General features: G+C 34.6%; 2 long non-coding RNA genes across 2 annotated transcripts; one reads left to right on the forward strand and one right to left on the reverse strand.

The window, feature by feature from the left end:
• Nucleotides 1-10,757: 10,757 nt before the first annotated feature.
• Nucleotides 10,758-12,090, reverse strand: LOC141481146 (uncharacterized). Its single transcript, XR_012464766.1, has 2 exons — nt 11,864-12,090; nt 10,758-11,241 (listed from the first exon to the last, which is right to left on the reverse strand). It is a non-coding gene; the product is annotated as an uncharacterized lncRNA (long non-coding RNA).
• Nucleotides 12,091-12,499: 409 nt separating this feature from the next.
• On the forward strand, nt 12,500-13,350 carry LOC141481147 (uncharacterized). Its single transcript, XR_012464767.1, has 3 exons — nt 12,500-12,934; nt 13,016-13,139; nt 13,235-13,350. It is a non-coding gene; the product is annotated as an uncharacterized lncRNA (long non-coding RNA).
• Nucleotides 13,351-16,263: the final 2,913 nt, after the last annotated feature.

The following is a 16,263-nucleotide window of genomic DNA, read 5'->3' on the forward strand; positions in this document are numbered from 1 at the left end:
AGATATCCATTCGTACATAAAGAGGAAGTGCGAAAACAAATCAACAAGATGCTAGACGATGGCATCATAAGACCAAGCCAGAGTCCATGGAGTAGCCCCATTTGGATCGTCCCAAAAAAGTTGGACGCCAGTGGCAAACAAAAATGGCGTATCGTAGTCGATTACCGGAAGGTAAACGAAAAGACCATCGATGATCGATATCCTCTTCCAAATATCAATGATATTTTGGATAAATTAGGTCGATGCCAATATTTTTCAACATTGGACCTTGCGTCAGGGTTTCATCAAATAGAAATGCATCCCGACTCTATCGAAAAAACCGCTTTTAATGTTGAAAACGGACATTTTGAGTACCTCAGGATGCCATTTGGGCTCAAGAACGCTCCAGCAACATTTCAAAGGGTTATTGATAATGTCCTGAGTGATCTCCAAAATAAAATATGCTTGGTGTACATGGACGACATCATTATATTTTCGACAAGCCTTGAAGAACACATATCCAACTTAAAACTCATCTTTAAGAAATTGCGCAGTTCTCGATTGAAAATTCAAATAGATAAATGCGAATTTCTTAGAAAGGAAGTCGAATTCCTAGGCCATGTTATAACGCCGGACGGGATAAGGCCCAATCCTCGAAAAATCGAGGCAATTCAAAAGTTTCCAATTCCCCGGTCAGCCAAAGATATCAAGTCATTTTTGGGACTTTTAGGATATTACAGAAGGTTCATAAAGGACTTTGCAAAACTAACAAAGCCCTTTACCAAATGTCTCAAAAAAGGAGAAAAGATAGAACATTCACCAGAATTCATAAATACTTTCGAACTTTGTAAGAGAATACTGTGCAATGACCCAGTTCTACAATACCCAGATTTCGAAAAACCTTTCATAGTAACAACAGATGCCTCTAATTTCGCTATCGGTGCTGTCTTGAGTCAAGGCAAAATAGGAAATGATCGCCCTATTGCTTATGCATCCCGAACCTTGAACCCTGCTGAAGTAAACTACAGCACGATTGAGAAGGAGTTACTGGCCATAGTATGGGCTACTAAATATTTTAGACCATATCTATTTGGCAGAAAATTTCTCATATTTACCGACCATAAACCTCTCCAATGGCTTTTCAGTCTAAAAGAACCAAACTCACGTTTAGTGAGATGGAGACTGAAACTTGAGGAGTACGACTATCAGATAATGTACAAAAAGGGTAAACAAAATACAAACGCCGATGCCTTATCAAGGGTAGAAATCAATCAAATTGACAGTGAATCAATATTAGTCAATCCTGGAGACATAGATGATGATATAAATCAATATCTAAACTCTGAACAACCATTGGACGTATCCACAGAAGACCTGGACAATTTGGAACAGGTATTCAACCCCAACATCGAAAACAACAAGAAAATAAACATAATATCTGATATTCAAATAGTACCTCCTTCTAATCAGAATCCATCCCCTCGCATTATAACACCGCCACCTGACAACGACGACGGTGAAACCGTTCACTCTGCTATAGAAAACCCAATACTCGAAATCAAAATAACCGAGCATTGCATCAATAAATTTACTAATCAGATTATATTCAATCAAAAAGAATCTGGTTCCTATCATGTCATTCGCAGTAAACCCTTCGGCACAGGCCGCAGACAAACTGTTTATTTATCTGGCAACTTTGAACAGGAAATATTAAATTTTTTCAAAGAATACGTGGACCCTAAAAAACTACATTGCATATTCATTAATAAATCAGAAATTGACCTTGCCCAAAAATTATCTACCATTCTCCCAAAATTTTTCAAAAATCAAGCATTCAAACTTTGTATTTCGCCACAGTTCGTCAAAGACGTAACGGACGAAGATAGACGAACAGAACTCATAAGATATCACCATGAAAAAACGTGTCACCGCGGAATAAACGAGTCTCTCTTAGCCCTTAGAAAAATATATTTTTGGCCAGGTATGAAAAACCAAATAACAGAATACATAAATAATTGCGACATATGCCAACAAGCAAAATATGATAGAAATCCACCTAAGATCAAATTTGCATTGACCCCAACACCGACAGACCCCTTGGAAGCAATTCACATAGACACATTTCAAATTTCTAACTCCAAATTTTTGACCATTATCGACATTTTCTCGAGGTACGCTCAAGCATACCCCCTCGAACCCATTTGCACGGCAAGCGTGGTTTTCGACAATTTAATGACTTTCATTGCACATCACGGAATCCCCAAATCAATCACGTGTGATAGTGGCACTGAATTCAAAACTTCTTTACTCAAAGACTTCTGTACCCTCCACAATATTGAAATTCATTTTACAACACCCGGGAATTCAAATAGTAATAGCCCAGTAGAAAGACTCCATTCCACACTTATTGAAATGTTTCGAGTTCTTAAAATGAAAGACCAACGAGCGAGCCCAAAACAATTAATGCAATACGCTATAGTTGGGTATAATTCCACAATTCACAGTGTCACGAAACAAAAACCTTTTGACATTATCCACGGACGACTTGACGCTCTAGACCCATTTGATATGTCTGATGAAATCATAATGAACCAGTATATAATCGACCGTCGAAAAAGACTAAAAATCCTTTTTGAAAAAATACATGAAATCTCACTGAAACACAAGACCAAACTTAACGAAAAACAAAATGAAAAACGTGAAGAACCGCCTGAATTCCAACCTGGAACCACGGCATTTGTCAAAGATAAAACAGCATCCAGAAGTAAAAGTAAACCCCGGTATGGAAAGAAAACAGTAATTGAAGACCTAGGGAGTAAAATACAGACGACAAAAGACAAACTTGTACACAAATCACAAATGAAAAGACCCAAAAAAGTATCTGTTCTTTCACAGGACAATGAAACTGATGGCGCCATTGCTTCGTGTAGCCATACTCCTAACAACGTCCAGAATAGCAACCAGTGACATAAAAGTCTCACCACTGAAAACTCCTTTGCTCCCTTTCCACCTTGGAACTTCCAAACTAATCGAAACCAAACACACCTTCATCCATTTTGTCGAAATATCCCCAGTTTTCAATCAACTAAAAAATCTACGATCCTTTTATAATAAAATTGCCGACCACGTTAGAAGTCATCAAGTAGCGAAATCTAATCAGCAAATGCCCCATCATGAAATAATAGATGAAATAGTAGAAAATGTCAAAATTAACCTTCCGCAAACACTTTTGTCCAATCTACTGAAACACGCCGAGTATCTTATTCTAGAAGTAGAAAACAAAATTAATAATATTGAACCTCAAAAGCGTTCGAAGCGCGGTTTGTTGAATTTAGTGGGAAAAACTTCCAAATGGCTTTTTGGTACTCTGGACTCAGACGATGAAGTTAAATATAACGATGCTATTCAGGAACTCCAGCGTGACCAAAATTCCACTCTGAAGGAAATCACAATGCAGATATCGCTTTCAAAAAAGCTGATAGACAATTACAATAATACAATAACTCTTCTTACTACCAATCAAGAAGTAATTAAAAAACGCTAGCTAGATTTCTTCAATTCAATATCAGTCAAAACCTGATAGAATATTTGGGAACGCAAAATACACTAAATCAAATTATATTAAATTGCCAAAATTTAATTACTTTTCTAGACAATTTAGAAGATGCATTAACATTTGCAAAATTAAATGCATTACACAGCACTGTGATCTCAGCTACGGAGCTAGAAAAGATAATGGGGCATCTGTCTTTATTATACAATAAAGACAGGATTCCTCAATTTAAAAGTTATATCTCATATTATCAATTGGTTGGCACACAGGTTACATTTTCAGAAAACAAACTTATATTCGCTATACATTTTCCAATTTTCTCTCAAAACTCATTCGAAATGTTTCGCCTATTTCCTATCCCAATTAATAATTCCACAATCGTCCCAAGTCACCCGTTCCTACTACTTGGAGAAAACCAACAACAGTACGAGGATGAGATGTGCCCAACAATCGAGGACACACATATTTGCCACGATCATCGGGATCTACAAATAGACGATTGTATAGCAGCTCTTATCAAAGTAACCGACAATCCAAATTGCCACACCGCCGGAGTCTACGTAGCCAACCCCATCATAGAACCTATCTCCAGTCAACACGTATTAGTAATCCCAGCTGAAAAACTCCTGAAAATCCTGGAAACCTGCCAAAGCGATGAATTCACACTCTTAAGAGAACCCAGCCTTGTTGAAATACCATTCAACTGCGGAATCACAATTGGAGATTTCAAATTATGGAACAGAAAGGAAATTGTGAAAGGCCATCCTTTAACCATTCCAGAAATCAAAATAAACAAGATCAACCCTGAAGGGTTGGAACCCAGAAAAATTCACCTAAAATCCATAGACCTGAAGAAAATTCATGAACTTCAAGACGATGCCAAGTTTCTTCAAATCCAGGACACAAAAGTAATTCATCCTGCAGTCTCCAGTTCTGCAAGCATCCTTATAACCCTCTTGATGGTTGCTGCCGCTGCTTTCGCAATCTGGAAATTTTATAAGAAAAGGACCACCCCCATAAAAGAAGAAGAAGGACCCGTCCATACCGAAAATACCGAAAACAAACCAGTATCCCTCTTGTTTTCGTCTTAGGGATGGAGGAGTTATGAACCCGAGTTCGCTGACCTAGCATCACTCAGGGATAGAGTTACATCCGCTGTTCCAGACGCGACTACATGCTAAGTCGGCAAAACATAACTTATAAATTATTGTTAATCTAATAATCAGGCATTCTTGTTACTTCGCCTGAACTGTAACGTTGTATTTGTCCAAAAATAAAGTCTTTTTAAAAAAGTATTTTCGTATATCGCATACGTAACTTACGTCACAGAGAAGCAGCAGGAGGGCCTAACATCATTTTAATGCACGATGAGGCCCGTCCTCGCGCTGCAGGGATCGTGCTCAGTACCTACAAGTCCACAATATCACCACTTTGGGTTGGCCTGCTTGCAGCTCAGACATGAATCCCTTCTAGCATGGCTGAGATCAACTGGGAAAAAGCATCCAAAGCCTCATTACGTTGGATGAGCTGGTAATTGCTGGTGAGAACCATGCCCCTTAGGATCCGAGCTATGACTTCTGTCCGAGGAGAAAACACAAAATAGTGAGCCATTGATCGTGACACGAAAAAAAATCATGGTTCACTATTGACTTCGATAAATAAAGGGTTTTCATTTTTATTTTGGTAGTTCTTCACTTCTCTCACGTATACCCTATAATACAAAACAAACAATTATTCAATAATTCAACATAGATTTGAAAGCCATTTGCATTTCAAAATAATATTACATATGATAAGTACTTTCACTTTATGAAAAAATTACAAGCTCATAAAAAATTATTCTTCAATTGTTTTGAGGACTGTATTTTACACACTGTCCTAAAAAATGTGAGTAGAAGCATTTGCTTGTGTTTCATCAACGTGGCTCATTGGGGCAAAAGTTCATAATAGATAAAGGGTTCCATCTTTGATTCCGGAACTTCTAGAACAGTCTAGATGAAAATATTTGACAGAAATTCAGGATTGAACTTTTTCAATGGTCATAGAGTGCCATGATTAATGTTTTGAAAAAAAGAATCATGAATAAATTTGACGATATCTCAATAAATGTGTTTAGGGGCAGCAGAAACCAGGGTCAGATTCACAAATCCTGAGATTCATACAAATATAACAAATATTTTGTGAAATGTTAATTTTTTCAATTACTAGATGATTCATGAGATTACTGGATAGTTTTTTCCCAAAAAATCTAATGACTTTCTGGAATTCTCTCCCAATAATTTTTGTTAAAATCACAATTGTTCTGTAGAGGAAAAAGTTTGAAAGGCTCAATGCTACACGGTTCCACCCACGGTGTGGGTGGAACCGTAACTGCTCGTAACTAATTTTGCACATCGAACTTTACCATGGAGAGCAATTTCAGGTAAATGTTCAAACTTCTATCAACTATTTCTGATTCATTCAGTGACCTTACAATGAAAAAATTCATCAATTGTGTACAGAATCATTTCAATGAACTATATAACTCTATATGTTCAAATTGCACAAAGTCAGTATCATCAGGCATAGCTCAAGGAAACTCTATAGATAGATAGATGTGATCTGAGTATGGGATGTGAGTGAAAGTAATTTTTCTTTCTCGTATCGTATCTGTGGTACTCACTGTTTTTGTTTAGTTTTCCTTTATTTAAAAAGGTATACGTCAGTAATTTACACAAATAAATAGATGTGAATGTTAAAATATTGTTATTTGTGAAGGTGTTCCTACACGATTCTCTGTAGTTTAAATCATATATCATTCTGATGAACTTTTTTTGCATTTCAAAGACTCTGGATGTTTCTGTGGACCTTCCCCATACTATGATGTTGCAGCTGATGGTGCTATATACCAGTGCATAATATAAATTAATCAAGTAAGGTATATGAAAATTTGACTTGAGTGTATAGAAAGCATAATATAGTTCATTTAGTTTTTTGTAAATAGAATCTATTTGGTTGTTAAATGAGAACTTGTAGTCTAGTTCGATACCTAAGTATCGTGCTCTGACTCTGATGTGTTTATTTCAATATCATCAATATTTATTGTAAGATTGTGTGTTCGCCTGAGGGAACTTGTAAACTCTATGAACACCACTTTGTCTGTATTGTTAATTAGATGATTTACCCCACACCAGTGCGCAAATTCATCTGTAACCAATTTAATTTTCTTTTGGAATTCAGTGGCGGTGTCAGCCACAACAATAACTGTGGTATCATCCGCATAGATAAAGGTTTGTCCATGCTTAATGTGAGTGGGTAAATCATTCACATAAAGCAAAAATAGCAAGGGGCCTAAGATACCACCTTGAGAAGTGCCAATTGTAATGTCAAAGTTATCAGAGAACTCGTCCTCAATCTGCACCTTAAGCGTCCTCCCAGATATATATGATAGGATCCACTGCTGATCTGGGCCTCGTATATCTATTGCCTCTAATTTGGTTGGTAAATACTCGTACTTTATGGTGTCGAATGCACGCGACAGGTCAAAGAAAAGTCCTCCTACAACTTTGTTTTCGTTCATATTATCATACATATATTGTGTCAAATCAACAGATGCTGTCTCTACTGAGTGGTTAGCTCAAAATCCATGCTGAGATGGAGAAATAATATTATATTTGTTTGAATAGTTGATTATTTGGTTGTACACTGCTGTTTCCATTATTTTGGAAAAACAGCTGAATATAGGAATCGACTTTGTGATTTTAAGTGCATTTGGGAATGTTCCACTCATTACAGAGTTGTTTACTATTAACGTTAAAGTGCTAGATATACTATCAACCGATTCTTTTAGAATTGTGGCAGGAATTTCATCAATGCCAGCAGAAATTTTTTTCTTCAAGTTAAGAATTATATGCTTGATGTCATGTTCAGTAACGGGAGCGAAAATCATGGAGTTTGGAGTTTACTGGTATATTGATAATTATAATAATAAAACGTGATTATTTATCTGATATAACAACATGGAGAAACAATTTCATCAGTTCGAACTTCCATTGTCTAATGTAATATAAACTGATCTGAAATCCCTGAAAAAAAATTAAAAAGATTAACCGAAAATAACAATTTTATTAAACACAAAATTGAAATTACAAAGAAATAACATACAAGCAGCAACCAAAAAAATAAAAATTTGAAATAATAATAAAAGCTGAAAATTGAAAAATTAAAAATATTAACAAAAATGAAAAATTAAAATTCAAAGATTCCAAATCAAGTTACGTCACGACGTTTCGATTGTTAGTACCCACAATCGTCTTCGGGTGATAACTGGACTATTCTTTCGAGATCTGACTATTTATAGATCATTCGAGTGCTTTTACCCATCCCCTCTTCCCTGTCTCCGCTTCATTGGTTTTAACGGGAGATGACGGTTTGGCGTGAGTTTGCCGTTTTTCGCTCGATTAGAGGTTTCCATATGTTACGTATCTCTACGCTAGCTTGACTAAATGCGTTGTTGGACATATACGCGGCTTCCTTGAATTTTCTCCTAAACCAGGTTTCCTATTTGTGGATGACTTCAGCTTGAGCCCACTTGATGTTATGTTGATGAGTCCGGATTTGCTGGTGTCTCCTCGCTGTGTGTGTTTCTTGGGCTCAGCAATGCGAACTTTCAATTTTTTTTCAGAGTTTCAAATCAATTTATTTTATATTAGACAATGGAAGCCCGAACTGATGAAATACACCACGAAACATCGTCAACCACCTTTAAACAAATGGAAAAACAATATACACAAAATATTGAGGTCAATGGACCGAGTGCCAACAAAGCTGTTTTCAAAGTCAACACTCGAAATAAACAATACAATACAAAAAATAACTATTATTTGGTCACCGAATCATTTTGAGTGAACAGATGAGCCACGGTCAGCATGGATGCATTTAGAGTATTTTTTAAGTTTTTTATTTTAGCTGCGTTGTATAAAAATTTACAATTGAACATATGAGATATGTATTAATTATCAAGAAACGTTTCGTTTTCATTAAGAATATTGGAAAGTTTAAATGTTATATCGTGTTAGGCATGTGATAATTCATTACAAACATGTGGAATATATTCTGGGGTTTTCACTCTCCTTGAATATGAAAACTTTCCAAAATTGTCACCTTCCTGAATGATATACGGACAATACTGATGGAAATAATTACAGTTCACTTTTCAGTAGAAGCAAACATAATTTTCACTGAAAAAAATTGAATGAGATTAACCGAAAATAACAATTTTATTATATAAAAAAAAATAAATTACAAAGAAATAACATACAAACGAACAAAAAAAAAATAGAAAATCTAAATATCAATAAAAGCTGAAAATTAAAAAATATTATTAACAAAAAATGAATAGTAAAAATTAAAAGATTCCAAACGATGTTTCGATTTTTAGTATCCACAATCCTCTTCAGGTGATAACTGGACTATTCCTCCGAGATCCGGGGTTTTGGCGGGAGAAAAACGACCAACTCCCACCAAAACCAATGAAGCGGAGAGAGGGAAGAGGGGATACGTGAAAGCACTCGAATGACCTATGAATAGTCGAATCTCGGAGGAATAAGTCCAGTTATCACCCGTAGACGATTGTGGATACTAAAAATCGAATCGTCGTGACGTAATTTGGTTTTTACTTTTCATTTTTTGTTGATGATTTTTTTAATTTTCCTGCTTTTATTAATATTTCAATTTTCTATTTTTTTTTTATTGTTGGCTATGTTATTTCTTTGTAATTTCAGTTTTTTTTTGTTTAATAAAATTGTTATTTTCGGTTAATCTTTTTTTATTTTTTTTCAGGGATTTCAAATCAATTTATATTATATTAGACAATGGAAGTCCGAATTGATGAAATAAACCACGAAACATTGTCAACCACTTTCAAACAAATTATATGTATATCTCTTGCAATCAACTGGCAGTTCTTCATCTTGGAACAAGCAACTCCTTATCAATATCATCAGTGGTCAGCGATGTGCTTAGAATGAGATTTGATTGTTAATTTTATTCATTTTTTGACCGCTTTTTTGTCATTTTCAAATCGACCTGATTTACCGTCCTGCTATACTGACATCATGATCAAAGAGCGTTTTTTCTTGCCGTATTAATAAAAAAGATCGAACTGTACCGTTCCACTCGACCCTACATCACGTCGTTTTCATGATGAACCGGAAATTGTACGTGGTTTGTTTTTGACTCGAACGCAATTGAGTGGTTTACTTTATTTTTTCACCGCATCATTCCTTCGTCCTCTGAATATAAATTGTACTGGAAAACACTGGATGATATAATGATAGTGGCAACGAAACCAATATTGAGTTTTTCAAAAAAGAGATATTTTTGGGATAATATTATTTTTTGGGAAATACCTTTATGACTTTCTACCATTCCATGAAATTATAGAGTCTTGATCGAAATCAAAAGTATTCAACTCTTCACCAACACCTTTTTCAGGAATTTTCAAAGACAATTCTCTTCATAGTACCAAAAACTTCACTACTTTTCAATTTGGAAACTGAAATTATGGAAATGAATGAAGTAAAAATATGCGAATGAGTGGATTTCTGTTTTGGAGCCACGTCAGATCTTCTGAATTCGATGATATTTTTGTTTGAATCCATTGATATAGATTCGAAAATTGTCAAATTCAAAATCATTTTGGGGAGCTTCTGGAACAATACAATAAAATAATAATTCATATTTCTTAATACAATAACACAAGTTATGGTCATACTAGTTTATGAATGACATCTATGTAAAATTGACTAAGAATGAAGCTATTAAGCTTTATGAGCGATATTTCTGAATACAATTGCTGAATTTGTCGGATCCCTTTGCAAAGAATATTTTCTTTTTCATAACTCTTTGAAAACGATAGGATTTTCTTCTGCCTAAACTTCGTTGTTCAAGATAATGTTAGCTATATTGATTAATTCCTCCAGATATACTTTATCGTCAAATTGAACGCTTTAAGAGGTTTCTGTTTGAAGTATCATGTTTCAGTAAATATATAGACAACCTTACAATAATAATATTTCGGGTTCAGGTGTCCCATAAAATTATAACCTGAAAATTCATGAAATAACATAACGTCACTTTGAAAAATGGTGAATTTTCCAATAACCCACGGAATAACATGAAATAACATAAAATTGAATGTAAAATAAAATATAGGATGTTCGATCTGAAGGAATAAAAAACAATATTTTTCGTTTTTGATTTATACGGTATCAGAAAATGAAATTGTTGAAATTATTACAATCAGTAAACAAATGACATCACTGCTAACTAAACGAGTTTGATGCAAGGTTTGAATATAGTATTTTCATAGAACTGGCTTTTGACCAGAAGATTAAACGGAGTAGAGTACAAAGCCTACTGAGTATTAACGATAAAATTTCAATCACAATCGAGTACCCAACTACTGGTTACATCATCGAGGTTAACATCTTAACTCTGTTTATTCATCAACACTTTTTCCACCCCAGAACAAAAATACTATCGCTCGACGCGTGTTTTGCTAATCAAGTGGACATTATCAGGAGATGACAGCTTTGGTAATCTCCTAATATTTGGCCAAATGCACATCAAGAAACAGTACTCGTGTTTTGGTGTTTTCAACACTTACGACTTGTCGGGGTAAGATGAAAGAAGATACTTCCTTGTCATTTCTCGAAAAGAGCCACCACCTGAAAAAAATCTCCAGTACATATGAATTATAAAAAAAAAATATATTTTCTCAATTATTTCGATACTAAACACATTCACCTCTTCGATGACTACAGTATCAAGTTATGAAGGGTTGCAACATTTTATCTTTCTCAAGTTTCTTGTCATTATCAATCACTCTCATCCAATCAGCATGCAAGTTATCAAAATAACACGATAAGTGCGTACTATTGACAATTGAAAATTTATATTGACTCTGTTGTACCTACTAGGCGCCCTCATATATTGTCGTGACAGCTTATTATTAAATATAAGAAATGAGTCCTTCATTTAGGATATACGAAGATACCACAAAATGGAATCAAAAAGGAAAAAGAACGCTTAGTGGAATCTATCAATGTCCGGCAGTGAATGAGCTCAGTTGCGATGACATGCTGTATATAAAGAGAAATGATACATTGAGGTCGAACAATTTTCTTCTCTATTCATGGTTCACAATGGAATTCTATACAGGGACTCCAAGAGGTTAACGATTGAGTTTTCACAATGTTATTGTTTCTAACAAGGTTTTGAATGTAGTATAAGTAATTCTCAGTCCTTGTGAGAAATGATGGAAGATACATTGGGAGTTCTTTTACTTACTTACTCTTCACATTATATTGGATTTTGAAAAATAAAATCGTGAACAAAGATATGTTAATCACATATAGTGTTACACCATTGTCTATTGCGTGTGTTCTTTCACTGGGCTCATTTGTTTGACTGGAATATCGTTACATCGACACTATGGCAACGTACACTGAGCGTCAACTGTGTGCGAGTAGCAACAGTCTCAAAAATGGTTTTTACTGATATACAAGGCCGTTTCTTTTATCATGTGGTGACATTGCTATATTCTAAACTGTAACAGATACGAAGACGATTATAATAATAATAATAATATATTTATTGGCAAAGATACATTGTTCAATGATACAAATTGTACGAGTCAATTTCCAAATAAATATAGAATTCCCACAGAAGGATATACCTGTGCGTGGGGTCTGCAGCAATTTGAATACTAATGAATACAATTTAAAATTTGAAATATAAAGTGGTATCAGTGAATAAATAAAAGGTAAGACGTTTTGAAATTATCAGACATATTATTTTAATTATATCATCAATCGTCTTGTATGAATATGTGAATCAGTTTCTATGCATGTCACTATGATAGTAAACATTTTTCATATCAACGTGTTGGTGTATCTGAAGCCTTGGCAAGCCTAACACCCAGGTTTTGAGTTTATTCTTAAATGAATTATCACTCCTGATATTTTTTATATGATGTGGGACGAGATTATATAACCGAGGAGCTAGGTATGAGTAAGACCTTTGAAGGATGTTTTTCCTTGAATTCGGGACATATGCATTATTTTTTTGTCGAGTTTCATATTGGTGTTCTATTATCCTTAATTCATGTCTATTATTATGTTGTCTTATTATAGTTTTGAGAAAGTAGAGTTGTCTTATGTCTAGAACTGATGTTTCTTTATATAATGAGTCGGTCGGGTAAGTTCTTTTTTTGAGGTGGATAATTTTCAATACTGATTTTTGTGTTTGTTCTAGGTGTTTCAGAAAAGTTGTGTTTGCTGCGCCCCAAGCAATTATTCCGTATGTAAGGTGGGTTTCGAACAATGCATAGTATAGCATTCGCATCTGGGCTGTTTGTAGGTATGATCTCACGTATTTTAATCTATATGCAACAAATCGTAGTTTTTTGACTAAGTAATCAATATGTGCATCCCATTTTAGATGTGCGTCAATATATATACCAAGGTATTTCAATTTATCCACTGATGAAACGGAAAGTTCTACGTCATCGTATTTTATTGAAAGTGATTTGAAATCTGGTAGATTCTTGGCATACGAAGTGAAGGTAAAGTAAAATGTTTTGGATATATTTATACTCAATAATTTACTTTCGAAACATTTAACTATTATTTTGAAATTTTTTTCTGCTTTTTGTTTCAGAGAATTCCAGGATTCCGATTGAAAAATAATTGCAGTGTCGTCAGCAAAGCTGATTATATCACCTTCCACATTCAGTGAGAACATATCGTTCAGGTAGATGTTAAAAAGTAGCGGACCAAAAACGGTTCCCTGAGGTACGCCGTACTCAACAGTGTGTAGGTCACTCTTGACGTCTTTAATTTTTACACATTGTTTTCTTTGATTCAGATAACTGCGCAATAGTGAGTACGGTAGATCTCTGAATCCGATGCTGTCCAGTACTTCTAGCAGTTGATTGTGACTGACAGTGTCAAAAGCTTTTTTCAAATCTACGAATATACATAGGGATGGTACATTTTTATCTACGTATTTACTAATGTGGTTTGTGAGAAATGATATGGCGTCTACAGTTGATTTGCCCTGTTGAAAACCGTACTGATTTTTAGATAAAATATTATTTTTATTTAGGTATGCACTGATTCGCGATTTCAGGATAGACTCATAAATTTTTGCGAAATTTGTAATAACAGATATTGGACGGTAGTTCTCCAGTTTGGTTCTATTTCCAGATTTAAATATTGGTGTTATAATAGCAATTTTGAAGGGGTTTGGACATATTCCACTACTGAAAGACCAGTTTATCAGGTAAGTTAACGGTTTTGCAAGTTCTTTAGCTATTAATTTGATAGTTTCTGCTCGGAGATTGTCGATTCCGGGACATTTTTTATTTTTTAGGTTCTGTATAGTTCGCTCGATTTCTAATTCATTGGTTTCTTCTAGGAAAAAGGATTTAATTTTTCTATTTTTCAGATAGTTTTTTCTGTAATTTGGCCTTTTAAGAATGTCATTTGCTAGGTCTTGACCAACTTTCGTGAAATATCCGACGAATTCATTGGCGATTTGTTGGGAATTAAATGGGAAAAAAGGTAAGTGTCATTGGGAACAAAACAATGATCGAAAAAAAATTACGGGGACTCTCGCCCTTTTCGAGTTATACGGGGAAAACCAAAAATGCTGTTTTTGGTTTTATATCAAAAAATGGAAAGAGAAAATATTAGTGTATTCGGAGTGTATGACGATGTGATAATAAATATTCGATGAAACGTTTCGTGTCATCATGGCTTCCATCAACTTTTTTTTTCAATATAGACATGTCTATGAATAAAGCGATACATTCACAATCCAAGGGTATATCACCATCTATTGTTGGTGAATTTTGATTCGTTCGTCCATATTATTTTTTTACAAGTATTTCCAACTTTCCTATTTCTACGTCTTAACCACTTCGCAAATCGTACTCTTTTTTCGTAATTCTTTTCATTGAGGTGATGAACTCTGCGTATCCTGTAGCATTAGTATTTGTTCTCTTTCAAAAAAGTTCTGGTGGACTCTACAGAAATCCCCATTTCGTGGGCAATTTCTCGTGAAGAACAATCCTTATTAGCATATTTTTTGTAACTGGCCAATCCCAAATCAAAAGAAAGATGTTTCACTGTGTAAATTTTTTATGTGGTAATATTTGCCTACCCACAACATTTATTTGACTCCTCACACTTCCAATAACCACACATTTTCTTGTATTCTTTCTGTCAAATGAAACATTGTCCCTCAAATTTTTTCCTAATCGTCTAAATATTTGGATGTTCGGAATACGACGATTCGCGTATAGCTCAACATACATATTTCTTGCCAAAAGAGAATTTCTATTCGATTTTCATCATTTGAATGCATCTTTGATATGTCCATAAATGTCTGACAGTTCTCAACAGATATCAATAACGTATTCAATTTTCCTGCCATAGAAATCAAGCAAAGCCTACGCGTTTAGGATGGTAAATGAATTGAGATGCTATTTGATCATACGAAATACAACAATCGAATTTTGAGCAGAAATTAATGTTTTCGTTACTTCCAGGATTGAGAATCATAAAAATTTTACGACTTATAATTGATTAGGGAGAAATAAGCCTTGAAAGAAGGATTACGGCAATACAAAACTTTCAAAACGAAAAAGTACGAATTTTCATTTTGTCAAATTTTTTGGGTTGTCTGAATTATATTTTGAAGAAATCTAAACAATTCACAAATGGTGATGGTAGTTATTTCGAATGAAACGCTGTAAAAATATCAAATGTAATATATTTGAATTTATTGCTTCATCAATATCTGTGACAGATAAGTCCGTATTTAAAAAAAAAAGTTGATGGTGGCTATGTCGACACGAAACGTTTTATCGTCATAGTGCACTTCAAATACAATAATATTTTTTTTCCATTTTTTGATATTCTCTGTAATAAAAATTCCATTAAAAAAAAACGAAAAACCGCATTTTTGGTGTTTTCCGTATAACTCAAGAAGGACTAGAGTCTGCAGCAACGGCCTGTGTAGTATACAGAATCGAAAATGAAACAGGTTGAATGTCTTCAAGACACGTTTACCGAAAAATGATGGAAAAAATAGTCGATTGTGAATTCGAGAGGACATTTTTCTATCATAACCGCAACTGTCATACCTCCTGTCCCACCCGTTGGTGACCATCACTCTCAGAATGTCAATAGAGAAATAACTCAATGTTACATCTCTAAACGATCAATTTTCTGAAGAGTTCATCTATCTGACTGTTCACTACGTAACATAGAATGTAGGGGAGACCGGGGCTACAATTAACAGAGGTAAGCATTAACAAGCAAATTTCTCTATAACTATAAACACTACACCTCCAGTGCGTGTCGCAATTTGACAACTCAATCGCGCCACATGCCACAGCCGTCGGTTAGTTGCGCTCCGCGCGTCATGTGAGTGAGTTGTGTGCCGGTTGATATTTTTAAGCAGGTAACAATCTTTTTAGAGTTCACGATTTTTTTATTTGTACAATAATTATAAAGTGGTATAATTATGTTTTTTTGTTTCTCTAAAAGCATATTTTATACTCAACAATTCTAAGTTTTTTAATTGCCATTAATATGGACCAATATTTTATTATGTTATTTAATACCCAAAGTGTACCTTTGTGGCTATAATTACCACATGAGAGGGGCTAGAATTAACTT

The sequence above is a fragment of the Leptinotarsa decemlineata genome, unplaced genomic scaffold, assembly GCF_025532065.1.
Source record: "Leptinotarsa decemlineata unplaced genomic scaffold, Ldec_3_MD MMD2_tig00000035_RagTag_RagTag, whole genome shotgun sequence".
Lineage (NCBI taxonomy): Eukaryota > Metazoa > Arthropoda > Insecta > Coleoptera > Chrysomelidae > Leptinotarsa > Leptinotarsa decemlineata.